The sequence below is a fragment of the Podarcis tiliguerta genome (assembly GCF_965153285.1).
Source record: "Podarcis tiliguerta genome assembly, chromosome: 17".
NCBI classification, from domain to species: Eukaryota; Metazoa; Chordata; class Lepidosauria; order Squamata; family Lacertidae; genus Podarcis; species Podarcis tiliguerta.
In genome coordinates this window covers 38049985-38075960 of record NC_139550.1, presented here as the reverse complement: position 1 = coordinate 38075960, position 25976 = coordinate 38049985, and the positions used below count along the sequence as shown (strand labels likewise).

Genomic DNA, 25976 nt, shown 5'->3' with positions numbered 1-25976 from the left:
TGCACACTTCTTCGACTACAGCAGACCAACACGGCTACCTACCTGTAACTACCTCTGTTGATGATATTGTTGCCAGCCCGTCAGGTGTTGCCTTATTTCCCCGTATTATTTCACTTTCAATTTGTTTTCTTCTTCTTCTTCTTCTTCTTCTTCTTCTTCTTCTTCTTCTGGATCTTTATATGTAGCCCAATTTGTACCCATACTTTTTCTTTTACTGCTGTTGCCTCCAAAGGGAGTTCTGGGTTCTAATAGATCAGGGTCGGCAAAGTTTACCTTGCCTCGGCCTGTTCACTGCAGCGGAGATCCCTCTGTGGCCCGTGATTTCTGGCGTCTGTGCAGACATGATTTCCAGTTCTGCGCAGATGCAGTTTCCGGCACTGCAGTGGCGGGGACTCGCCGATCAGGCGACTCAGTTGGGGGGCGGCTTGTGGGCCAGTTAAACTACCCCTGTGGGCTGCTTGTGGCCCATGGGCCTTAGGTTACCTACCCCTATAATAGATCTTTATATTTCCCCCATATCTTACATAGTGGCTTCCTTATAACATGATTTAGGAAGCCTCTATGAATTTTTACTTTCTCATATCCCAGGTATGCATGTCACCCCAAACGGTTATTGAAACCTTCCAGATCAAGTTAGTCTGGGTTCTGTAGTGTCATCCAGTCCTTTAACCAACTTAAGCGAGCCGATTCATAATAAAGTTTCAGGTCTGGCAGTGCAAGTCCTCCTCTGTTTTTGCTGTCTATTAATAATTTATGTTTAATTCTAAGTTTTTTGTATTGCCAAAGAAACTTCGAAAGGTCTTTCTGCCGTGACTTGAAACATCCTGAACCCCCAGTCACTGGGCTCATCTGAAACAAAAACATCATCTTAGGAAGCACATTCATTTTTACTGTGGATACTCTCCCCCAGAGCGATAGGTTCAGCCTATTTCATATTTCTAAGTCCTTTTTGATTTCTTTCCATATCTTTAAATAATTATCTTTAAATAGGTTACTGTTTTTATTTGTTAACCAAATTCCCAAATATTTAGCCTTGTTAACTGTTAATCCCGAATTTATTTGCAGCTCTTTTTTCGCTTATGCAGACATATTTTTTGCTAGCATTTTGTTTTTGTTTATTTTTTAATCCCGCCACCATTCCAAATTCAGAAATTCTATCTAATATTTTTAATACGCTTTCTGCCGGAATTTTGGTAGATATTACCAAATCATCTGCAAAGGCCTTTATTTTATATGATTTACTTCCTACTACTATTCCTTTTATTTCTGGGTCTTTCCTTATTGCAATCGCTAATGATTCTAATACCATAATAAACGATAGAGGTGACAAAGGGCAGCCTTGCCTAGTCCCTTTCTTTATGTTGAAATCTTCTGTTATTTCATTATTTCTACATTATTGCTCTCTGATTTTGATATAATACCTCAAGGCCTCTGCTGAAAGTTTCCCCAAAGCCTGTAGTTTCTATAGTTTTTTCCTATAACTCCAAGATATATGCAATTCTTGGTCACCTCTGGCTAGCAAGTCAGTTATTAAATACAAGGTGGGTTTTGTAGGTCTTGTGTGTGTTGATGCTGAAGCGGGAGGCCCCATTAGCTAAAGTGGTGCTTCAGGTTAAGAACAGTTTCAGGTTAAGAACAGACCTCCAGAACGAATTAAGTACATAACCAGAGGTACCACTGTATAGTTGTTCCAGTTCTGCTGGCATTGTGGTTGTGTATCCCCCCCCCCCAAAAAAAAACCTCCAGTGCTGCACATAATTGGTGTATAGAATTCCTTTGTCAGACTTCCACATCCTGTAGATTTGTTAAAGTTTTTTTTTTTATAAATTCCTTAATGTCTAACTTTGGGTGGTACTTAACCCGAGGTACCACGGTAGAATGAAAGTTGTTGGAAAAACACATATTTGAGATGTGCGTCTAATCTTGCCTGCCTCTTCACTACTTAAAAACCCATTTTGACTTTGACATAGAAGGAAGCATTGAACAATACTGCACTTTTTCTTATAACACAATCTTTTTGAAGAATGTGTAAGGAATATAGGCTCCACGGTGGCTTTAGGGTAAAAAAATAAAATAAAACGATGTGGTTCTAGGAGATTTTCCCCCTACAGCGGTGGTGGAGGGGCCCTCTAGTTATAAAGCAATTTTTATTTCCTGTTTCACCTGCATCAGTAGCAGAGATCTGCTAGTCACTGAAGTTTGCTTTGCAGCACTATTGATATGATGACACAGCTTCTAAATCTGGGCTGTACTCTTGATGGGCGGAAACATTTGTCCAGGCTGCATTGTTTTTACATGCAGCAGTTTTACAGCATGTTTGTGTGGCTGGATAAAGAAATGAGTTGCTGTGGTGCCTTAGAGGCCAACATGTCCATTGTATGAGAGGCTTCTGTAGGCATATTAAAGAGGCGTATGTATTTGGTTTTAGTGCATTCTGAGTGGATAAATGGACAACATCTGAACTATCAGGAAAAAGGTATCAATTAGCTTATCAGCACTGTGTATGTGTTATTTTTAAAAGTGAGCTGAAACATGCAAATAAAGAATGTCTGTACAGTGGTACTTCTGGATACGAACAGGATCCGTTCCGGAGCCCCATTTGCATTCTGAAGTAAACGTAACACGTGACTGTGCGTCTGCGCATCCACGGGTCACGTTTCACCGCTTCCACGCATGCGCGTGACATCATTTTGAGCGTTCGCGCATGCGCAAGCGGCGAAACCTGGAAGTAATGCACTCTGTTACTTCCAGGTCGCCGTGGAGTGCACACCGAAAATACTTAACTTGAAGCTACTTTAACCCGAGATATGACTGTATACATTTGCTTCATTCACATGATTATGCTTTTGTCAGCTAAACAGAGCACTGAAGCTTTTCCTCCTGGCCACTAGACCACTCCTGACTTATTCAGCACCTTCTGGCTTTGGAGATTTCAGTAGACATTGTGCAGTTTTCAAGCAAGTCTTCACAGGTATATGTTGCAGGCAATATTGAAATCTGCACAAAATATACACAAACCCTGTTCATTGCATTATACCTGTCGTTTTTCCAAGTTGTCCGCTGGAGCAACCTTCATACTCAGGTTTTCTGTGAACAGTCATTGGTCTGGTTTGCATTCTTTTTTGCACCAGCGTGGAAGAGCTATTACTAAATATACACATCATTTTTTATTTTTTATGTGAAGTATGGCAGTATGAGTTTTGTTAAAAGTAGTACTTTTATGTTGAGAAGAAAGCAAAACTCATCAGACAGCACCAAGTTGTAGCAATATTAGGGGTGTGAGGCTGTTAATAAGGTACCGTATTTTTCGCCCTATAGGGCACACTGGCCCATAGGACGCACCTCGTTTTTTTGGGAGGAAAGGGTTAGGGGTAGGGGTAGGGTTAGGGTTAGGGTGAATGAGCACCGAAAGAACAATCCCGCCGGGCTCACAAGGCCTGCGGACACCTGCGGGCGCCCCGTGCTTTGGGCTGCAGGCTGCTGCCCGCAAGCCTGGAGAGCCCGGCGGCAACTCCTGCCGGGCTCGCAAGGCTTGCGGATAGCTTCCTGAAGCCTGGAGAGCGTGAGGGGTCGGTGCGCACCGACGCCTCTCGCTCTCCAGGCTTCAGCGAAAGCCTGCATTCGCCCCATAGGACGCACAAATATTTCCCCTTCATTTTTGGAGGGGGAAAAGTGCGTCCTATAGGGCAAAAAACAGGGACGCGGGTGGCGCTGTGGGTAAAACCTCAGTGCCTAGGGCTTGCCGATCGCATGGTCGGCGGTTCGAATCCCCGCGGCGGGGTGAGCTCCCGTCGTTTGGTCCCAGCTCCTGCCCACCTAGCAGTTCGAAAGCACCCCTAAGTGCAAGTAGATAAATAGGGACCGCTCTGGTGGGAAGGTTTCTGTGCGCTGCGCTGGTGCTGGCTCGCCAGAGCAGCTTCATCACGCTGGCCACGTGACCCGGAAGTGTCTGTGGACAGCGCTGGCTCCCGGCTTCTTAAGCGAGATGAGCACGCAACCCTAGAGTCGGACATGACTGGCCCATACGGGCAGGGGTACCTTTACCTTTACCTTTATAGGGCAAAAAAATACGGTATATAGCCTCAAAGGCTACACTAAAGTCAGCTATTTTCCATGTCACTTCATCTTCTCTGATCTTCTGCATGAGCTACTTGTAGAACTGCTTACCATGATCTGAATTTAATAATAAAAAATGATGAAGGCTTTCTGTATGTGCCTCTTCATGGCAGACATGGTAATGCTGAGCTGTTAACATTTGCATTGATATCTAAAGGAGAGGAATTAATCTTTCCCCATTATGGTTTTGGTTATGATAAGGATTTGCAGGAGTTTGCCTTCTGCTTAAAACTGTAATTTGGAAAAGTGGCCCCACTTCCAGCCCTTCTCTGTCTGAAAGAAGAAGCTAGCTTTAATGGACATTCACAGATGGAGCTCCTCAACAAGTGACACTGTTGTCCGTATATTTAAAGCCTTTCCCCCCTGTTTATGCCATACAAGGATAGAACAACCTTCTCCAGCCTGGAACCCCTCCAGTTGCAGTTGGACTCTTACTCCCATCTGCCCCAGCCTATGTGGCCAATGATCAGGAATGGTGGAAGCTGAAGTCCAAAAAATCGGAGGGTACCAGGTTTGGAATGGCTGATATAGAAGGTATCTACAGTGGACGCTCGGGTTGCGAACGTGATCCGTGTGAGAGGCACGTTCGCAACCTGCAGTGCCTGCAACCCGCAGCGCTGTGTCTGTACACACGTGGGTTGTGATTCAGTGCTTCTGCGCATGCGCAAAGCACAATTTAGTGGTTCTGCGTATGCGCGAGCGCCGAAACCCGGAAGTGACCCATTCTGATACTTCCGTGTTTCAGCGCGTCCGTAACCCAAAAACGCGCAACCTGAAGCATCTGTAACCTGAGGTATGACTGTATTGGTGTTACACAGCTGTGCCTTAAGAGCCAGCAGCTATTTTTTAAAAACGAGTCATGTTTTTGAACTGCTCGGAGGGCTAGCAGCATTGATTCTGCATAATGATTATCCTATGACCCCAAAGCAAAGGGCTCTCTAAACCATGGGTTGGCAAACTAAGGCCCAGGGGCTGGATCTGGCCCAATCGCCTTCTACATCCGGCCTGCGGACAGTCCGGGAATCAGTGTGTTTTAACTTGAGTAGAATGTGTCCTTTTATTTAAAATGCATCTCTGGGTTATTTTGGGGGCCTTCCTGGTGTTTTTACATGAGTAGAATGTGTGCTTTTATTTAAAATGCATCTCTGGATTATTTGTGGGGCATAGGAATTCGTTTTCCAAAATATAGTCTGCCCCCCCCCCAAGGTCTGAGGGACAGTGGATCGGCCCCCTGCTGGAAACGTTTGCTGGTCCCTGCTCTAAACTCTTCTTCACACAGGCAATAGCAGAGGCTTTGGAAGATCCCTCTTCACTAGCTCTGGGTGCAGGCAAACACTTCCAAAGTCATCATTTCCTCACCCCCACCCCATTCCTCCTCCTTGTTATATTTGTCAGACTTCTTTCTTTATGTGCCTTGTCAACAAATGTCACCCCTTATACACCCAAATGTTCTGCTGGAGAGGGCTACCAGCAGGATGCCATCTCAGTAAAGCTATGTACAATGTAGGAAACAGACCTTTAATGTGGCACCACCTCCCCTTTGGAACTTACACACACACACACACACAGAGAGAGAGAGAGAGAGAGAGAGAGAGAGAGAGAGAGAGAGAGAGACCCCTGACAGGCATTGTCCTCATTATCTTTTCAGTGCCTGTTGGAGATGTTCATCTTCCAACAAGCCTTTTAAATAGAGATGTTCATGCCAGTCTTTATCTACATTGGACTAGAAACTGAATTTACATTTTTTTTAAATTGTTAATTGCTTTGGGGTGTTTCATGGGAAGCAATTCATAAATAAAAGGAAAGAAATATAATTATTGTGACTTGCTTTGACAGCAGAAGAAAGCTTTATGCATGAACTGAGTGGAATGTTGGAGACATCATCTAGTCAGTATTAATGGTGAAGTATGTCTGAAAGGTAAACGGACCCCTGACCATTAGGTCCAGTCGTGGCCGACTCTAGGGTTGCGGTGCTCATCTCGCTTTATTGGCCGAGGGAGCCGGCGCACAGCTTCCGGGTCATGTGGCCAGCATGACTAAGCCGCTTCTGGCGAACCAGAGCAGTGCACGGAAAAGCCATTTACCTTCCGGAGCAGGGACTGAGCAACGGGAGCTCACCCCGTTGCGGGGATTCGAGCTGCCGACCTTCTGATCGACAAGTCCTAGGCTCTGTGGTTTAACCCACAGCGCCACCCACGTCCCTTGAAGTATGTCTTAGATATGTTATAAAATCTTTCTTCTCTTTCTTTGTCTTGTGTACCTCAGTTGTTTACTCCTCCACTTAAGCCAGGGCACAAGCAAATGGGAATGGGAAACTGAGGTGCATGAGGGAAAGAATTCTGACGCTGTGCACACAAGTCCCAGCTTCCTGCAGATTTGAAGGCAGCATTTCAGAGCTGTTATTGCCTATGATGTGCACATTCCTTTTTGGTGCCTTGCCATGGTCTCTGACCAAACCAGCTCTGAGTTTTCATAGTGTTCAGATTTGTACTCTGAAAAATCCAAAGCCAGCCCCTGAAAGCAAATGCGTATTGTAGCAACATAGCTCCGTATGCTTTGGTCTGATTGTCATGAGCCCCTTTATAAATGCACATGTTGGTGCTCTAGTTTTCGTTGTTTAGAAGAAGTGGAAGTGTTGGCATATTGCGGACATACATGGTCATGGGACTTTTAAAAAAGAAGAAAAATTCAATACCACCTTTTTCCCAGGAATACCATCATTCAAAAACATTTTTAAAAGGTTATTTTTTGAATAAAATCAAGTATAAAAGAGACTGCTTGCAATCATGTCTAATCAGTATTGTCACTCCAATGAGTTTGCTGTAGTTGGAAATTGAGGTGGGGAACTCATCTCCCCCCCCCCTAAAAAAATATCAGCCTTTCCTTGCTGACACTGTTTTGTACTGTTATCAAACTAAACAATTCTGAGAGGTTTTTTCTTGTTTTTGTTTTTGAGTTTTGTAAACTTCAGTCAGTGAATACATTAAAATAAATGTTTATGGTGAAAATTGAAAAGATGCTAAAGAGCTTTGATTGGATCGCTTGTCTCTTTTAATATTATTAATTAAACAACAAAATGAGGGATCTGATTGGAGCAAAGGATGGATTTTAATGCTTTCTACACAGTTTTACTAGTTAAATATTTTATTTTATTTTATTATTTATCAAAAGATCCCAGGACGGTGTACAACATTAATAACACACTTTACAGAACACAATAATAAAAACATAATAATAAAATAACCATAAAATAATCATAATAACAGTGTCTCCCCCCCCCCCCATTTAACAGACCATAGATTATTGAATGGCCAAAGGCATGGGTAAAGAGGAATGTTTTTGCCTAGCACCTAAGACATACAATGATGGTGCTAGGCAAGTCTTTTTGGGAAGAGCATTCCACAGATGGGGAGCCACCACAGAAAAGACCCGTTTTTGTGTTGCCACCCTCCAAACCTCCCGGGGACATAGAAAAGTGCCTCAGATGACAAGAACAGAGTCAGTTTGTATGGGTCAGTTTGTATGGGGGGGGGAGAGATAGTCCTTAAGGTATTGAGGTCCTGAGCTGTGTAAGGCTTTATAGGTCAACACTAGCACTTTGCATTGGGCCCAGAAACATACGGCAGCCAGTGCAACTGGGCCCGTAAATAGCAAGCCCCCTGTAGCTGTTTTCAGCGGGTGGGGGGTATTTAGATTTGTTAAATGACACATAGAAGGAGGATCAAGCCGGGCTATTCCAATTCAATTTGCCTCTCACCCCAATGATTTTGTTTTTTAAAAAAGGAGATCAAATCATGGATCTTCAGTTTCTTTTGCCTTAAACAAAGTAGCTAATTGGTGGGACTGAAAATTAAGGGTGTATTTGTTTTGATTTGTTTGTTTTAGTTCTGTAGGTTTCCTCCAAATAACGGAATGAGAAAATAATATTGTTGGAACTTTTCTTGTCTCAATAGTGTTTCTTTCTAGTAATACCTTCAGTATATTAGAAAAGGCACGGCACTGAGGTTATGGTAATATGCAAATATATTTTCCTTGTTTTGTTTATAATTATATGTTTGCAGATTTTTAGAGTGTAATCTACTTTGAACTTCCCCTCTGGATGCAGAGCGCAAACAGGATAAACAATGTACATCTCAGTGTAATGAATTGATCTGTGAAAGGGCAAGACAGTAAACTTAAACACTTAAACTGCTTGACAGCCCTAATTATTATTTCTGTTTATTTATTTATCTATTGCTATTGGTGTATTTGGTGCTTTACATATGATCTCTTGTTTGAGGTGAGTGCAAGGACACGTGCCGTGATACCATGGGAGTCATCTTGCAGAAATAACTGTAATCTGCTTGACAGACCCTCAGTTGCTATTTGTAATATGGAATCAGAATTATACAGCCCTTGTTTGTGCTGTAGACCCAGTAGCTGAGGTTCATGATACATGAAAGGTTATATCAAATCTTCTGAAGAGAAGGAGGGTGCTATAGACAGTTGTGTGCTTCTGACTCAGATGCTTTCTCTAGCAGGAGCCAAGATGCATGAAAAGTGAAAAGAAAAGGTACCTTTGGGTGTGTGGGTGTGCTAGTGGCCAGATTAGAATATTTTTTGGTGGGGGGGTTGAACCTTGAACTCAAGTTGCCTATCCATTCTCCATTGTAACTGCACTCCACCCCAAACAACTAGATTCTCTCCCCCTGTTGTGAAGCCATCACTTTTCTCCTGTTTCTGTGACTTAAGAAATCAGGTAACCCAAACTACATGTACATTTGATAAGGAGTTTTGAACTGTTCTGACACGTACCTATTTGTTAATTTGCTGGAGACTTTTGTCTATAAAGGGACTAACAAATGAAATTAATATTAATAAGTAATAATAATAATAATAATAATAATAATAATTTATTGAGTGCATGTATTACACATTCTTGTGTAATTTGTATACTTTATGATCAAGTGAAGTAGCTCCTATGTGCACATACATGGAATAGATACAAGTGATGCTATTAGCTGTCTACACAGTTGAAATTACTTACCTAGGTGACAGGCATTCCCGAAGCGGGTACATAGATAAGCTTAATAAAATAAAATAAATTGAGGCATATTCTAACTTATTTTGAATGGATCTACTCTTCACTATTGATACTTGTTGTCCAATCCAGCTGGGTGGATGAGTGAGCTCACTCTCTTTGCTTAATAAGGAGAAAAATAATAATTTAAAAATTGGATTTCATATATATATATATATATATATATATATATATATAAATATATAGGGTCAGTCATTTTATCTTAGCCTAACCTAGTAACCTAGTAACCTTAGCCTAGTCACTGACGGGCTGCCCTTCTCCCTCCTTGGGGGAAAAGCCCCCAAGAGCCGCACATACACTCCACGCGGCTCGTGAAAGGGAGCGTGGCTCTTGGGGGCTTTACTGGGAGGTGGGGAAGGGACTGAGGGGCTGCCCTCTGTCCCTTCCCCCACCTCCCACAAAAGCCAGCAACAGCCGTGCCCTCTTTAAAGGGAGCGTGGCTCTTGCGGGCTTTTCTACGAGGTGGGAGAAGGACAGCCCCTCAGTGACAGGCTGCCCTTCTCCCACATTGTAGAAAAGCCCGCAAGAGCCGCGCGGAGCCTATGTGGGGGATTTTCCCGCCTGCATTCACGCCATAAGACGCACACACATTTTCCCTTACTTTTTAGGAGGGAAAAAGTGTGTCTTATGGAGCGAAAAATATGGTACTCTATCCTGAGTTCCTTGACAGAGAAGTGGAATATAGATGTAATAAAATAAAATTGAAATATATAGAAAGTGAAATTTCTTCAAAGTTTGGCTTAGATGGAAATTGAATTGATTATAAAAATGTTAAATTTGATGCCTTTTAATATTCATGACCCTCTATCAAATGTACCTGAATTAAAGCCTATTTTTCTACATGGAAAAATATTTGATTTCTGAGGTAAAAACTAAGTACAGTGGTACCTCGGGTTACATACGCTTCAGGTTACATACGCTTCAAGTTACAGACTCCTCTAACCCAGAAATATTACCTTGGGTTAAGAACTTGGCTTCAGGATGAGAACAGAAATCGTGCTCCGGCGGCGCGGTGGCAGCAGGAGGCCCCATTAGCTAAAGTGGTGCTTCAGGTTAAGAACAGTTTCAGGTTAAGTACAGACCTCAGGAACGAATTAAGTACTTAACCTGAGGTACCACTGTATAGGGCTTTAAAGGTTAAAACCAGCACCTTAAACCTGATTCTGTAATCCACCGGGAGCCAGTGCAGCTGGTATAACACCGGGTGAATGTGATCTCACAGCGAGGACCCCGTAAGGAGTCTCGCCGCGGCATTCTGCACCCGCTGGAGATTCTGGGTCAGTCTCAAGGGCAGACCCACGTAGAGCGAGTTACAATAATCCAGTCTGGAGGTGACCGTCGTGTGGATCACGGTGGCTAGGTCAGGGCGAGAGAGGTAAGGAGCCAACTGCTTAGCTTGGCGGAGATGGAAAAATGCCGCCTTTGTTATAGCTGTAATCTGCGTCTCCATAGAGAGGGAGGTATCAAAGATTACACCCAAACTGTTAACCGACGATGCTGGCACTAATTGCACCTCTGCAAGAGATGGGAGTTGCCCCCTCAATCCCATATCGCCCCGTCCCACCCAGAGGCCTCTGTCTTCAAAGGATTTAACTTCAACAGGCTCCCACGTAACCATCCAGCCACAGCTTCCAAACATCTGATCAGTGTGTCTGGGGCCGAGTCAGGATAGCCATCCACCAACAGATAGAGTTGGGTGTCATCAGCATACTGATGGCACTCCAACCCAAAACTCCGGACAAGCTGGGCGAGGGGGTGCATAAAGATGTTAAAAAGCATCATAGCCAAATACTGGAGAGTCCTGGTACCAAATGGGAAATAGCCTTATGAGAAAAGCTAACCCAACAGACTGAAACTGACATGGGGACAAATAGAAGAGGACACTCTCACCCCAGTATGGCTTCCCTTTATCTCATACACAGCCCAACAAGACCACAACAAGAATCCACTGAAAGCATACAAATCAATTTGGCCAATTTGACCCAACAAGCCCCCCCCCCAACTTCACAAATGCAAACAAACCTCACTGCAGACAATCATAGACAAGTATCCACACCCTGGACCCCCCCCCCCCCAATCCCTCTCACTACCAAGGAATTGTAATAAGCAAATAGAAAGAGAACCTACCCAGTTGATGCTGACACAAAACCCCACATGTACACTGTAAAAAAATAAAAATTTCACCGCCACCCCTCCTTTCCCCCCCATCTTCTTCCTGGCCTTGTACCAGGGGACAGCAAACGTTTTCAGCAGGGGGCCGGTCCACTGTCCCTCAGACCTTGTGGGGGGCCAGACTACATTTTGAAGAAAAAAAATTGAACGTTTACCTATACCCCACAAATAACCCGGAGATGCATTTTAAATAAAAGCACACATTCCACTCTTATAAAAACACACTGATTCCTGGGCTGGATTTAGAAGGTAATTGTGCCGGATGCAGCCCCTGGGCCTTAGTTTACCTACCCATGCCTTATACTGCATTCAACACTAATGTCTCACAACAAATGTAACTGATCTGTAGAAAAGACTGTACAGGCTGAAAAAAAGAGAAAAGGCATGTACTTTTGTAAACCAAGAAAATTGTTAATAAAAATTATTTAGTGGTCTATATGACCAGAGGCTTTGGATTAATCTCCTAGGTAGTATAATGTTTTACTTTGTCACAAACAGGGTATATGTTAATTGTATTTTGATAGAAACCAGTTAATACACATTCTTATTTAAGAAATGCATGAATTACAAAATTTAACTCCCATTTTAAAGTCAGCCATTTGCCACGATGATTTAAACTGAACCACTTTGTACTTTATTTTTTCTAAAATCTTCCCAGCTGTGATCCTGCTGTGCATAGATTCTTCTTCCATGTTGCCTGTGTGAGTGCATTCAGGGTTTGGAGTAGATGGAAAGACAGGGAAATGATGAACAATGCTGAAAAGCAGAAAGGAAGGGAGTGGAGTTAAGGGTTTTTAAGGCCGTTATCTTAAATTGTACCTGAAATCCGTCCATTATGATTCAACTGATTTTTATGAAGGGAGAGTCAAGGCTTGCAAATGGAAGTGTTTTGAAAAGTGATTGTGTGTTTGAGACAAACATATTTGGGTGGTTTTGAACCCCAACGCAAGCATCTGCTAATCTCTGAAGTGTGGAGGCAGGGTTGTCCACAGACATCTGTGCTGCAGTGATGAGTAGTAGTGTATAGATGCATAGATGTAAAAAATTTGGGGGGTGTGTATGTTGTTTGTTTGTTCTGTTTTAGGCTGGGTATGTTGAAGGACCAATACAGGTGGTGGGGTTCCTCTGTGCACTTAAAAACAACAGAATCCCTTCCCATTTCCTCTTTACCCATATTGACCGACTAGGTTACACATGGTGCTTACGGTTGTACTGTAATTAGTTGCCGTGGTGCAAACAGTATTAATGGCTTTTGACTTACCACTATGGGAAACCAGAAAACAGTGGTGCCCCGCAAGACGAATGCCTCGCAAGACGGAAAACCCGCAAGACGAAAGGGTTTTCCGTCTGCAGAGGCGCTTCGCAAGACGAATTTCCCTATGGGCTTGCTTCGCAAGATGAAAAATGACGAAAATTTTCGGGTTGTTTTTTTTTTGCTCCAAAACCCCTTATTTTGAATCACTAAGCTGCTAAAAGCATTTTAGCAGCAAAACCGCTAATCCCCCCCCTTAAAAAGCCGTTTTTAGCCCTTTTTTAGCCAATAGCGCTGATAGCGCTACTCCGTCAATGGGCTTGCTTCACAAGACGAAAAAACCGCAAGAAAAAGACCCGCGGAACGGATTCTTTTCGTCTTGCGAGGCACCACTGTATTGGACTAGATGGACCATGGGTAGGTGAATAGTCTGGCCCAATCACCTTCTAAATCTGGCCCACGGATGTTCCGGGAATCAGTGTGTTTTTACATGAGTAGAATGTGTGCTTTTATCTAAAATGCATCTCTGGGTTATTTGTGAGGCATAGGAATTTGTTCACCCCCCCAATATAGTCTCCCCCCCCCCCAAGCCCCCTGCTGAAAAAGTTTGCTGACCCCTGAGATGGACCCTTGATCTGGCATTCTTATGTTTATGCATTGTGTTTATACGCTTGGCAAAAATGTGTCTCTCCTTCCCTGTTCTTCACTCAGGCATGTGGAATACGCAAATAGCAGTCAACCAGTTCCTTAACTGGTGTAGGTTGGCTTAGTTGTACAGACTGAAAAATGTCTGTCATACCAACTGGAGTTCAGCTGAGGATATTCAGTCAGCTCTGTGTTTTACATCTTTGTTTTGTTAAAATAAATGTGATTTCACGCAGGCCATAACTTAGGTTGGAGATCTCCTAATTACCAAAGTATGTGCCTGCTCTGGTTTTGCAATTCTCCACCTCTCACAGCAGTAAAATGTAACTTGTGCTTTCTTTGCTTCCGCAGTCTCGAATTTTGAAAGAAAAGACACAGAAAGCACAGGGTGTTTTTCCCTTTTTGTTTTGTTTTTGTTTTTTCTGTGTGAGGGGAATTGAATAGGCTCCCCCCAAAAGTGTGTGTGCATTACACTTCAGCTGAGTGGCTAACTGGGTAGAAGAATATGTGGGCTCCCACTCTCTCTGTGCCCAAATTGTTATCAAAGCTTTCACCACTTCGAAAAAACTAGCAGGGCTTGTTCATCAAAAGGCCTCTGTTGCGTTGATCACCCCAGGCATTCAGCAATAATGAATTAAGCCATATAAAGCATGAGTTAAACAGTACATTCTGTCATCTTGTTGGGTTTCTGAGTTTTGATCATGCAGTTTCCATGCATCTGTTTTATTCCTGCCACCATGAGAACTAGAAACTTTTTTTAAAAAAAAGTAAATCATTTTTCAATTTTATAACAAGAATACAATTTTTTTAAAAATCAAACATACTCTTTATATTTGTTTATTTTTCTTTTAAGATCTCCCTTTCACATATATCTTGACTGCTCATTTTATGTTAACCCTGCTAACATTTTAAGTTGTTTACAATAATTTTTCAAATAATCCACAAATTTCCCCCATTCTTTATTCAAGCTTTTTTCTTCCTGGTTCTTTATTCTTCCCGTAAGTTTAGCCATTTCTGCATACTCCATCTTCTGCCAGTCCTCCTTAGTCGGAACTGTTTCTTCTTTCCATTTCTGCACATAAATCATCTGGGCAGTTGCTGCATACATAAACTTTTTTTCTGATATTTGGGTTCCTCTGAGCCTATTATCTCTAGAAGAAAAGCTTCTGGTTTTTTTTAAAAAATAAAATATATCTTCAACATTTTGTTCACTTCATTATAAATCATTTCCCAGAAAGCTTTCGCTACCTTACATGACCACCATGTATGGTAAAAGGTACCCTCCTTTTCTTTACATTTCCAGCATGTATCTGATTCCGATTTATACATCTTAGCCAATTTACTAGGAGTCAGATACTATCTATACATCATTTTCATATAGTTCTCTTTTAGTGTATAACACACTGTAAATTTCAAATCTGTATTCCATAATTTTTCCCATGCTGCTATTTCAATGTTATGACCTATATTCCTTGCCCAGTGTATCATTGCTGATTTTACGAGTTTGTCTTTTGTTTCCCATTCCAATAACAACTTGTACATTCTCTATAGGTTCTCTTTCAAATTGTGAGGTTTGATTCATAAATCTATTCATTTTATCTAATTCAAATTGCTCATTAAGTTGATAATATTGTAACATATTTAAACCTTTCTCATTTTACTTCTCAGTCTACATCCATTAACAAATCTGTATATGTTGTCCATTCATTTTTCATTTTTTCAAAGATATAGCTTCAATAGGAGAGAGCCACAAAGGTTTCTTTCTTTCCAACAGGTTTTTATATTTATTCCATACTGTATATATTTTTTCCTGATTGCATGATGCATAAAACCTTTACGCATTTTAATTTTACCATACCATAAATATTGTCAAACGTATTGTAATGTCCTTCCAAGTCTAACCCTTCCAAGTCTAATCACTCCTTTAACCAGCAAAGAAATGATGCCTCATAATCTGGTCATAAATCTGGTAATGAGAATCCACCTCTTCCTTTCCAATCTAGCATAATTTTATATTTAATTCTTGGTTTCTTCCCTTGCCAGACAAATCTAGAAATATATTTCCTCCATGCTTTGAAGCATCTTCCATTGCTGATTATTGGAGCAGTTTGAAATAAGAGAAGTATCATCGGTAACACATTCATCTTTATGACTGACATCCTTCCCATCAGTGAAAGCTTCATTCTAACCCCATATTTCAAGACTTTTCTTGATTTCTCTCCATGGCTGAATATAATTTTCTTGGAATATGTTAGGGTTTCTTGATGTTAACCAAATTCCCAAATACTTAACCTTTTTATCCTATTATTAATCCCGTACTTGTCTGTTCATCGTTCTTTACGGTTTGTCTATATTTTTCACTAAAATTTTAGTTTTACTTTTGTTTATTTTAAACCCTGCAACTTCCCCAAATTTTCTTATCTCTTCTAATAGTGGGAACTAGCAACTTTTATCTTTAGACGAAAACTGAAATACAAAAGATATAACTTCTGCAATTTTGAGTGTTAGAATGCAAAACACCAGAGCGCATTAAAATATATTTAGCTTCCTTTTACAGCACTGAAAAACTTGGTGGCAAAATAGAAAATCTGGGCTGAACTGTTTTTAGAACTAATACTGGATCGATGTATTGTCATTTTCATAAAAGAGATTTGCTATTTTAGAAGCTAGCTATCTTCTGGCTGGAGGAGAGTTAACATTGATTTGAATTGTATACTGCCCTTCTAGTACATTTATTTCAGTCCTGTTTACAAGCTGCAATGATTCTTAAAAAGAGGCCATCAAGATAATTCAGGGTGTATGTTGTGTAACAAAAATATAGACTTGGCAGCTTGTGTTAGTGTCATGTTGTTCTGTTTTCCAAACAGCAGGAGTCAGTCCTATACAAAGGACTCACTTCTTACAGTGTTTTCAGCTGATTTTTGTTTAGTGGACTTAAGAGTCCACTAAGAGTTTCTATCTTATAACAAGGAAGGATGGGATTGGTTGGTTGGAATCATCTTTGTCAGAAACAGTGTTAGAAACTGAGATATGAAAGCTAGGAGCTAAATGGCACCTTAAACCTAGGTTATGGGCGTAACAGCAGGATGTCTAGGCGCACTAATTTTATAACAAGAATTCAAAGCTGAAAATGAATGAACTGCAGCTAACATATTGTGTTCATGTTTTACATTGTCTACTCCTTCCCCTGCGCACCCCTCCCCACCCCTTGATATTCTTAAGAGGGTCTCTTCTCCAGTCTTCAGAGAGTATCTGGAAGTGGAGAGGCAGAAAAAGGTCTTCCTTTCCTTCCACTCTGCAGTTTTAATCTGAAATTTTAAGCCAGGGGTCAGCAAACTTACTGCACCTCAGGCCAGTGTCTCCAGCGCCAATCATGCAGCGGGCCAGAGGGCGGAGGAGTGCGTGCCCATACGCATGCACACACACTATTTCCGGCATACTTCCGGGTCAGAGGAGCACCGGAAATAGCTTGTGTGCATGTGCGCAGGCCTCCGACCTGGATGTGCACTGGAAATAACACTTGTGCATGCACAACTGACCCGAAATGGTCAGCCGTGCAGTGCAGTGCCGGTAAGTACGGGCAGCAGCGGGCGGCGGGGGTCGCTGTGGGCCAGATAAACGAGTCCCTCGGGCCTTATCCGGCCTGTGGGCCTTAGTTTGGGGACCCCTGTCTTAGGCTCATGTTCTGGCTCACGCTAATGAAATTCCCTGTCACAAAATGCACCTAGAACAATGGGAGTTTCGAACACTGGGCAGAAATCACCCTTGATAGTGGATAGCTTAAAGCTAACCTTAATGTTAATGCTCCTATAAGCTGGGCTGCTGTGTTGCCTGTATTGGTATTCCTTGGGGTGACATCTGCAGCATCTAGACCTTGAACCACACAGGCAGCAGTTATGCTACTGTGCAGACCTTGGATGCATAACGGCCAGCCTATAAAGCATTACTGCAGCTCCATGGATTCAATTTATTGTTGGCATCTGTGTGGGGGCTATAATGTTTCAATTCAATGTAACCCCACTACAAAAGCTACCAACATTTTTTTCTGAGCCAGATATATAATTTGTACTAGAACCAGCACCTGATTTTGCCCGGCCTCATGTATATTGCTCTCAGTTCTTAGGGAATGAATAAAACTGTAACCGGCTGTGAAATGTTTGATGGATTGGACCACATGCAAGTTGCATTCTGTCCACAATTGCCACCCCCACCGTGTATTGCTTTGTTTTTAAAGTCCAGCATTAGATGCAGAGTTGCTAGTTGGAGGTGGAACTTGGCACCTTACAGGCTCCCCTACCATCAGTTTCCTATAAATCGTTTTCCCAAGCCTGTACACTATAGAAGGTGTGGAGAGCAGAAGACTGTTTTGGGATAGTTACGTTAATGCTGGTGTTTGTGCTTCACTTGTATTCAGTCCCCAAACAGGCACAGCCTAGTTCAGTGGGTGCAAACCTATGGCACGCGTGCCAGAGGGGGCACTCAGAGACCTCTCTGTGGGCACACACGCCGTTGCCCCAGCACAGAGCTGGCAGAAGGCAAGGGCAGTGCGTGGAGTCCTCAGCTCAACTTGTGTCTCAGTAGAAGCACCTCGGGTGGAGGAGACCGGCCTGTTCTGGAAGACAGCCCCTGGATTTAAAGCTGTGAAGGGTTGGGTGACTGTGCTGCTCTGTGGCAATGCGGCTGTACACTTGATCAAGCCAGGTATACTGTAAAGGTCTGAAAACCCCTGTGCCCTCAAAGGCATAAACAATCACCTGCTGCCTGTCTTCTGGCAGTCCAACAAGAGAGCCTGTCTGACTGCTGCAAGCTCTCTGGACTGGTTCCACAAGTGCTTCATTCTGGAAGTGAGGATTCAGGATGGATTTGATTTAAATCACAATTTAAATCACTAGTCAATAAGACTTGATTTAAAAAATTTTTTACAGAAAGACTCATTCTTGCTGGTATAATCTTAATATTTACAACTCATTTTTGGAGTAATAAATTTTCAGAGTAGTTTTTACAGTTAAATCACAAATTACTGATTTGGTTATACTATTAGAAATACATAGACAGATAATTATGAAATTATTGTGAGGTTTAATAAGTTAACTGTTTATATTTGGACAACTTTTCTGCTACACTTTATTCAAAGGAGAAACATAATCATTTCCTTAAAACAATTTAAACAACTTATTTAACTAAAACAATTACATTATAGCATATGTATCAATGTTTGTTAACTGATGTGGTTAAACTTTTTTAAAAAAAACTTAGACTGAGTTTTAGCACACATGAAAAAACTTAAAACAAATCCTTATTTCCTGATGAATAGCCTTTGGACTATAATGTAACTTAAATAGAAAACTATCTTTAGAAAGATTTTTCCTCCAGAAGCGTTTTATTTTTAAAATCCAATTTAAATAAGTAAAAAATCCAATAAAATTTTTTAAAATCTGATTTTTAAAAAATAATAATTGATTTTTATTCACCCTGGAGGCGTTACTTGCTGGAGAATGGGCTGGAATTCAAAGTGCTACTGCTGGTAGACAGTGTTCCTGGTCACCTGCAGGGACTGCAATTTGTGCACGATGATGTCACGGTTGCCTCCCCCCCCCCCCCATACAACCTCACTCATCCAGCCTTTGGATCAAGGGGTGATTCGCTGCTTCAAGGCTCATGATGCCAGGCTCACCTTTGTCTTGCTGATCAATGCAGTGGATGCTGATCTGGATCTCAACTTCACGTCATTCTGGAAGTCCTTCAACATTGCAAACTGCAATCAAACCTATATCAAAGCAGGCAGTGGATGCAATCAAGCCTGAAACCATGAACACATGCTGAGGCAAACTCTGGAAGGAATGTGTTCATGGTATCAAGGAATTTCCAGACATTACCACTGAGGTGGAGAACATTGTGAAGATGGTGCTGATGACATTGGCTTTGTTGACCTCATCCAGGAGGAAGTGGAAGAACTGACTGAGGGACAACAGGCCTTGAGCCTGAAAGAGCTGAGATCAAGTTCCAGCTCTGAAAGCGGGGAAGAAGGGGAGGATGGTGAGCAGGATGACCAATCCACCTAGACCCTGGAGAGCTTTTCTGAACTCTTTGGCACACTCAACCATGTGAATTATATCATTGTGCAGTATGACCCCTCCATGGAACGCATCCTGAAGATCAAGCGTGCCATTGCAGGCAGTGTGTGACCATACAAGGAGATGTTTGACCAACTGAAGAGACAAAGCACCAGCTACCTATCACCATGTTCCTCTGCAAGGCGCCAGCAGCAGCAGCAGCAACAAGTGAATCTGACCCACTACCAAGCACTTCAGGATGCCTCTTGTCGTCATTTCCACATCCTCCAGTGATGATGAAGATATAGAGCCACCACTGCCACCATTCTTGCCAGTTTGGAAGGGCTGCTGGGTTTTTAAAAGGGATTTTCATGAGTTTCCAGGGGTTTAGAGGGTGTTTACGGGCTTTTTAGATGGTGTTCCCTGCTATACACATTTTCAGTTATATACACCGTACCTGGGAACATAACCCCTGTGTAAGTGGGAAGTCACCTGTAGTATGTAATATAGTATGGGGCTTTGCTATTTCAAGGAAAAGCAAGTAAAAAATCTCTCAGGACATGCTCAGGCCTGAGGTGGGCCTGAAGTAAATCTTTGGAGCCTTGCCACTATGTAAGCTGTTGGCAGCAAGAAACCTGTTCTGTGAACCTTGGCTGGAAGAAGAAGAAATAATAATGATGATGATGATGATGTAGTAGATATTCAGGTAAAATGTGGTCATGTTGCCTTTTGAATGGGGAAGCGGGGGCTGCATGAAGTTAGAGAGGTAAAGGGTCCATGGATTATCACATTAACCAAGACAGCTTATTTTACTCTGAGACAAAATCTCTTTAAATCACCCATAGTAGCCCATGGAAGCTACTATCCTGCAGCATTTTTTGCAGGTCTGCTGGGGGATGGCAGAGGAGAGACAAAAGCTGCATTTCCATGCTGAGTGTGTCTCTCCTGCTCATAGCTGTCAACTTACAGATTTGAAAATAAGGGACCAGCAGCCTCGGAAATAAGGGATCAGCAGCCAAAATAAGGCATTTTAGTCAACCAGCTCCTTTCCTTTCCCCCATAACAGTCAATCGAAGGAGCCTCCAAAACAAATCTAAAAGCCCCCCCCCCGTCCGCCATTGTACTCAACCAGCTCCTTTCCTCCCCCCCCACCATGTGCCCCCGCTCCTGACATACCTTTTCCCCAGCAAGAGTGAGTGGGCCGTCGATGACGTATCCATCCGATTCCGAGCACAGGTATGTTCAACTTCTGAGCCCCTCCGAGTGAAAGGCAGTAAGCCCATCCAGCAACCAAACGAAGTGGTGGTTCCCACAGCGCAGCAACCCGGCAAAGGGGATGCAGCAAGGAAAACCACCGCCACCTCTCCGTTGGGAAGCGCTGAGCAAAGGCGAGTCCCCAGGCAACGCGGCCGATTTGATTGGCACAAGGTATGCAAGCTCCACCCTCCCAGTCATTCTTAGACTCCTTATTGGGTGAGCAACGCAGCCAAGCAACACAGTTGGAGCCTCCCTCCTCCCTGGTCGGCAGGGAGGGAGGGAAGGAGAGGAGCTGCTTCCTTTGAAACCCGGGAAATTTAAGGGACATCATCAATCCAGGACAGCAGCGGTCAACAGCGGTGGGATAAGGGAGTTTCCCGCCAAATAAGGGACGGTTGACAACTATACTACTGTTGCAGCCTACGTACTCTCTATGCTGGCTGCACAGTAGTGACAGAGTGCTCCATCTGTCCTTAGCCTTCTCACTTGCCTGTGTATGAATTTCCTGGTTTCTGTATATATACTAGTCCAGAGCCATGGGGGGGGGGGCTAGCCAGATTTTTTGCCCCGGGTGAAGCCTCCATAGGGCGCCATTGAGGCCCCTAGCCTCTGTGTGTGTGCACGCACGCGTGTGTGTGTGTGCAAATGCACATGGGGAGTGCCAAACTGGGTCTTTGATCCAGGTGAAATAAAACCTAGTTTCGCTCCTGTACCAGGCTAGTCCTTAAATAAAAGACTGCTTTACCACAAGCCCTTAACCCAGGAGAGGGATTCTGATGGGAAGCTGTGCCTTGTAGCAATGCCACAAGTGAAGTAAGGTTTAAATTCATGGTATCAACTCCTGGTGCAGAGCAGCCCTCTGTGAGTGAGAAGCAAGAGAAAAGACATATCGAACATATGAAAACTCTTAATCTGTTTATACTCATTAACAGTCTCGGTTTTCAGGAGCTTGATGCTTTTGCACTAATGTTTGGAAATGAAACTCCATTTTCAAATGATATTTATTGAATTGAAATGGTGACTCAGCAACAAGAACCATCTTAGGTAACATTGTTCGTTCTTCAGCAGCATTTTAAAATACAGCGGTACCTTGGGTTAAGTACTTAATTTGTTCTGAAGGTCTGTTCTTAACCTGAAACTGTTCTTAACCTGAAGCACCACTTTAGCTAATGGGGCCTCTTGCTGCCGCTGCACCGCCGGAGCACAATTTCTGTTCTCATCCTGAAGCAAAGTTCTTAACTCGAGGTATTATTTCTGGGTTAGCGGAGTCTGTAACCTGAAGCGTATGTAACCACTGTATAGGGGGCTCAGTAGGCCAGGACAAAGGTTAACTTGCCCTCAACTCATGGTGTGACCTTTGTGACAGCAGCTGTTTTCTATCTATGTCTTCCATGTGTGCCATATTATGAAGATTATGAAGATTTAAAAAAATGTTACTCAGCCTGCACTGAAATTGCTTGTCACAATGGAAACTTGGATGGGTTGGTAATTGGACTGGATCTGAGTAAAAAATATATCCTAGAAGTAAGAGAGTACCATTTCCACTGAGTCACAATGCTGACTGTAGCTGCCCATTAATGTTGTTTGGAAGCAAGAGATAATTTATTGCATGCTACATTGCAGAGGTCTGCTGTGTGCAGAGGGGGGAACTGAGCTAAGCTACTACTATGACATTTTAAAATCTAGAATTTGTTTCGGATAGCAAATTCATGCAGCCTTAGGATATTCTTCAACTGCTTTCTCATTAGGCATCAGATGTGAGGTGGAGACTAGTCCATAGCATTTGACCAGTTATTGTTTATGGTGTGTATCAACAACAAAGTGTTCGAACCATTTAGGATTATTATTTGTCATGTGAAAAATAAATTAATTTTCTGTGCATGTTACTGAAGCATAGGCCTGGCTGATCTCAATTTAGCTTTTTTTAAAAACTGACACATTAATTCAGATTTATATCCCACCCTATTCCAAGAGTTCAGGGTGCACAATTGCAGCTTAGGAGCTCCAAGTCCCTTAGTATCTTCTTTTAAAAAGTGGAAAATACGTTTGTCACATAAGCACACGGATGGTTGTTGTTGGTTTTTTATTATAAAAAAGTACTAATAATTTTGGTTAAACACACATACACATAAATAAGGAGAGCTAGGGAACCTGTGGTCAGGCCTATGTAGGTTGTGGGGCAGCTGGGTCTACTTGCCTTGGGCCTTGGAGGGCTGGCCTGGCCGTGGGGTCCTGTCAGGGGCTTGCCAGACTTACACTGTCATGCTGAGAACAAGATCCTTGCCCCAGGCCTCTGACAAGCTCTGCTTGGGCCTGCCTGTGGCTCTCCAGATGTTAGTGGGCTCAAGTTCTCCTCAGCCCCAGCCAGCGTGGCCGATGGTCAGGGATGATGGGAGTTGTAGTCTAGGAACATCAGAAGGAACACAGGTGGGGAAGGCCTGGGCAATGTAACAATTCATCGCCCAGGACTGGTATGAGGGGCAGACAGCAATGGCAGCTTCACTCAGTGGTATATTACAGGTGAAACAGCCTCCTCCTCAGTTCCTTAGCCACCAGTGCTCAGCGCGCCAAGGGAGAAACAAGCTGCAGCCGGGCACTGGAGGCAGAGGGACTCAGGGGCAGCGGGAGTTTCACCAGCGATATCCTGCTGAGTGAAGCTGCCATCCCACTTTGCCCTCAAACCGGCGCAGAGGGAGAAACATGCTGCATCGGAGAGGGGCCAATACAGCTTGTTCCTCCCTTCACTTCTTTAAACTGCTTGGTTGAGAAGCATACATCGGCCATTGCTCAGCCAGGCAGTTTTATGGAGCCCCCTACACGCCACTGGCTTGCACCAGCTGGTGGCAGGATGGGGACTCTTTGAAACTGCTCTGCTGAAGGGCACTAGGTTACCGCCCACCTCAGCCAAGCAGTTAATGGAGCCCCCAGCCCACTGCTGGCTCGTGAAAGCCAGTGGTGTGTCGGTACTCCCAGCCCACAGCCGAACAGTCCCAAAGCTTCTCCTGCTTGCTCGCTTGGAAGCAGGAGAAATATCGGGGGCTCCCTCAGCTGGGGAGTGGGAGGCTTTGCGTTCCCCTGCTGAGCAGCCTCAATTCTTATCCTGCAATCTGGAGAAGGGCAGGTTGCTCAACTTGGGGAGCACAAAGCTGCTTTCTCCCTGGTGCAGTGAGGCACTGGGTGAAACCACCTCAGCAATTTCACCCTGACGCCTTGCAGTGCTGTGGTAGGAAGCAGGTTTTGGAACATGGTGATGTACCGCCAGATCACATTGTTTGCCTGGCGATATATTGTGATGTTGTAAACCTTACATCGCCCAGCCCTCGTTGTGGGGAGAGTGTTTAGCAGGAGAGGAGACTGTAAGTACAAAAATGGATATGTTTAATGGTGTCATTATCTGTCTCACTTCTTTCTCCAGGCTTTTTTCTACCTGGTGGCTCATCCTTAGGATCAATCCGCATGATCCAAGAGTAGATGCTTGACTGAGTCTTCATCTGCTTTCATCTTTTGCAGTTTGACATTGTGTCTCTTACTTTCTCCTTAAAAGCTGCCATAGGGGTTTCAACTTTGATCCTAGCAATGGTGTGTGGGTGTGTGGGTGTGTGGGTGTTTATATAAACTCTTTCATCTGGATACTATTTTCCAGGTCTGAATTTACAGCCTTTAGTCATTTTTCATAGGGGATAGCAGGAATCAGTGTTCCATGTGATTCCTGTGGAAGTCTCTACTGTGAAAGATTTTGAGGAGAGGTTTCTAAGGGTGTGTGAACCTGGGACTAAACCTACCAAGAAATTCCCAGAGGCAGCAAGCAGCTAGTCAAAACCTGTTGGACACTGGAGCTTTCAGAGCTTTCCAAATTGAGCGCCAGAATTTGATCGACCTCTTCTCTTCTCCATCCCTCCACCCATTCAGTGTGAAAAACTGGTGGTGTTGAAAATTTTCCACTGCTGTACTTTTCCATTTAAAAATGAATTTCTAAAAATAAATAGTTTTGTTAATCTAATTGGTAATGTAATGAATGGAAACAGTCAAATTGAGTAGTTTCTGCTTGTAATAAACTTTTTCAGGTGTCTGTCTTTAGGAACCACACTTGCATGCATTATATATAGCCAAGCCGACTTTAATGTATTTTTAGGAACCATCAGTTGTACAATTTCAGGATGGTCCTCTGACCATTTAGTTTCTAAAAACGCACACACTAAAAGATACAAAGTTGCAGAGCGAAATGAAATGGAAGTGAACATCATAAGTGACACTTTTGGCATGTTATAAAATTAGTATGATAACCATTAAAAGACATTTTAGGAAGTGTATGCTAATGGGTTGTATATCTTAAAATATTTTCAAATTTTCAAAACACCTTTTTAAATTGTCTTAAAATATTATAATAAAATGATATCTTATTTGTTATATTTCTATTTCTGTTTATAGTTTTAATAATGCATTCCAATAAAAATGCTTAACAGTGGTCTAAGAATATTTTTTAGATGTGATATTAAAAAATATTAAGTGTGTTTTCTTGAATTTCCAACTTACCTACTTCTGACCATGTGTGGTAGTGATAACAGCTCTGAGTTTGCCCCAGGGGTCAGAATGGGCAGGTCAGAGTACGGATCACCTCCACCTGTTATTGATGTCAATGCTCTTCATACCAAGTTCTGCATTGGATATGGCAGATCTTGTAGGAAGACACAAGTCTGAGAAGCAATTTTTATTTCTGTTAATGTCCCATGATGGTGTCTCCTGCCTGAAAGGAATGTTGATCCAAGATGGTGCTCACTTCCTTCAGGGAGCAACAAAAGGGTAGGACATTTCCTCATCTCGCCCTTCTTCTTCAGTCTCACTATTCTGGCTTCTAAAAGGGGCCACTTTTGCACCCGCTGCCATAGGCTCCTGGACGGGGTTCCTTCTCATTGTCCCAAGACCTGACGTGCAGCCATTCTTTTTTGCCAGTTGGAAGAGGCATGCAGTCTTGTTAATCTGAATGCATACTGCAGTTGCTAATCCCTGAATCAAAAAGGCATGTACTTACAAGGTGACTCTGGAGGAGGCCCAGGAGAGTGTATTGTCCCTCTGTCCCCCTGCTGGCAATGGGTCTCTCTCTGCCTTCAGAAAAGGAAGTGGAATTACCAGAGCAGTAGAAGGAAGCACGAGGGACGCGGGTGGCACTGTGGGTAAAACCTCAGTGCCTAGGACTTGCCGATCGTATGGTCGGCGGTTCGAATCCCCGTGGCGGGGTGAGCTCCCGTCGTTCAGTCCCATCTCCTGCCCACCTAGCAGTTCGAAAGCACTCTTAAGTGCAAGTAGATAAATAGGTACCGCTTTATAGCGGGAAGGTAAACGGCGTTTCCGTGTGCTGCGCTGGTGCTGGCTCGCCAGCTGCAGCTTCATCACGCTGGCCACG

At 43.1% G+C, this 25976-nt stretch overlaps 1 protein-coding gene and 1 long non-coding RNA gene across 4 annotated transcripts in view; both read left to right on the top strand.

The window, feature by feature from the left end:
- MECP2 (methyl-CpG binding protein 2) overlaps positions 1-25976 on the top strand; it is a 95600-nt gene that overhangs the window by 19387 nt on the left and 50237 nt on the right. The gene's annotated exons all lie outside the window — the stretch shown is intronic.
- LOC310668170 lies at positions 5953-22632 on the top strand. Its single transcript, XR_014506638.1, has 3 exons — positions 5953-6034; positions 8070-8126; positions 22324-22632. It is a non-coding gene; the product is annotated as an uncharacterized lncRNA (long non-coding RNA).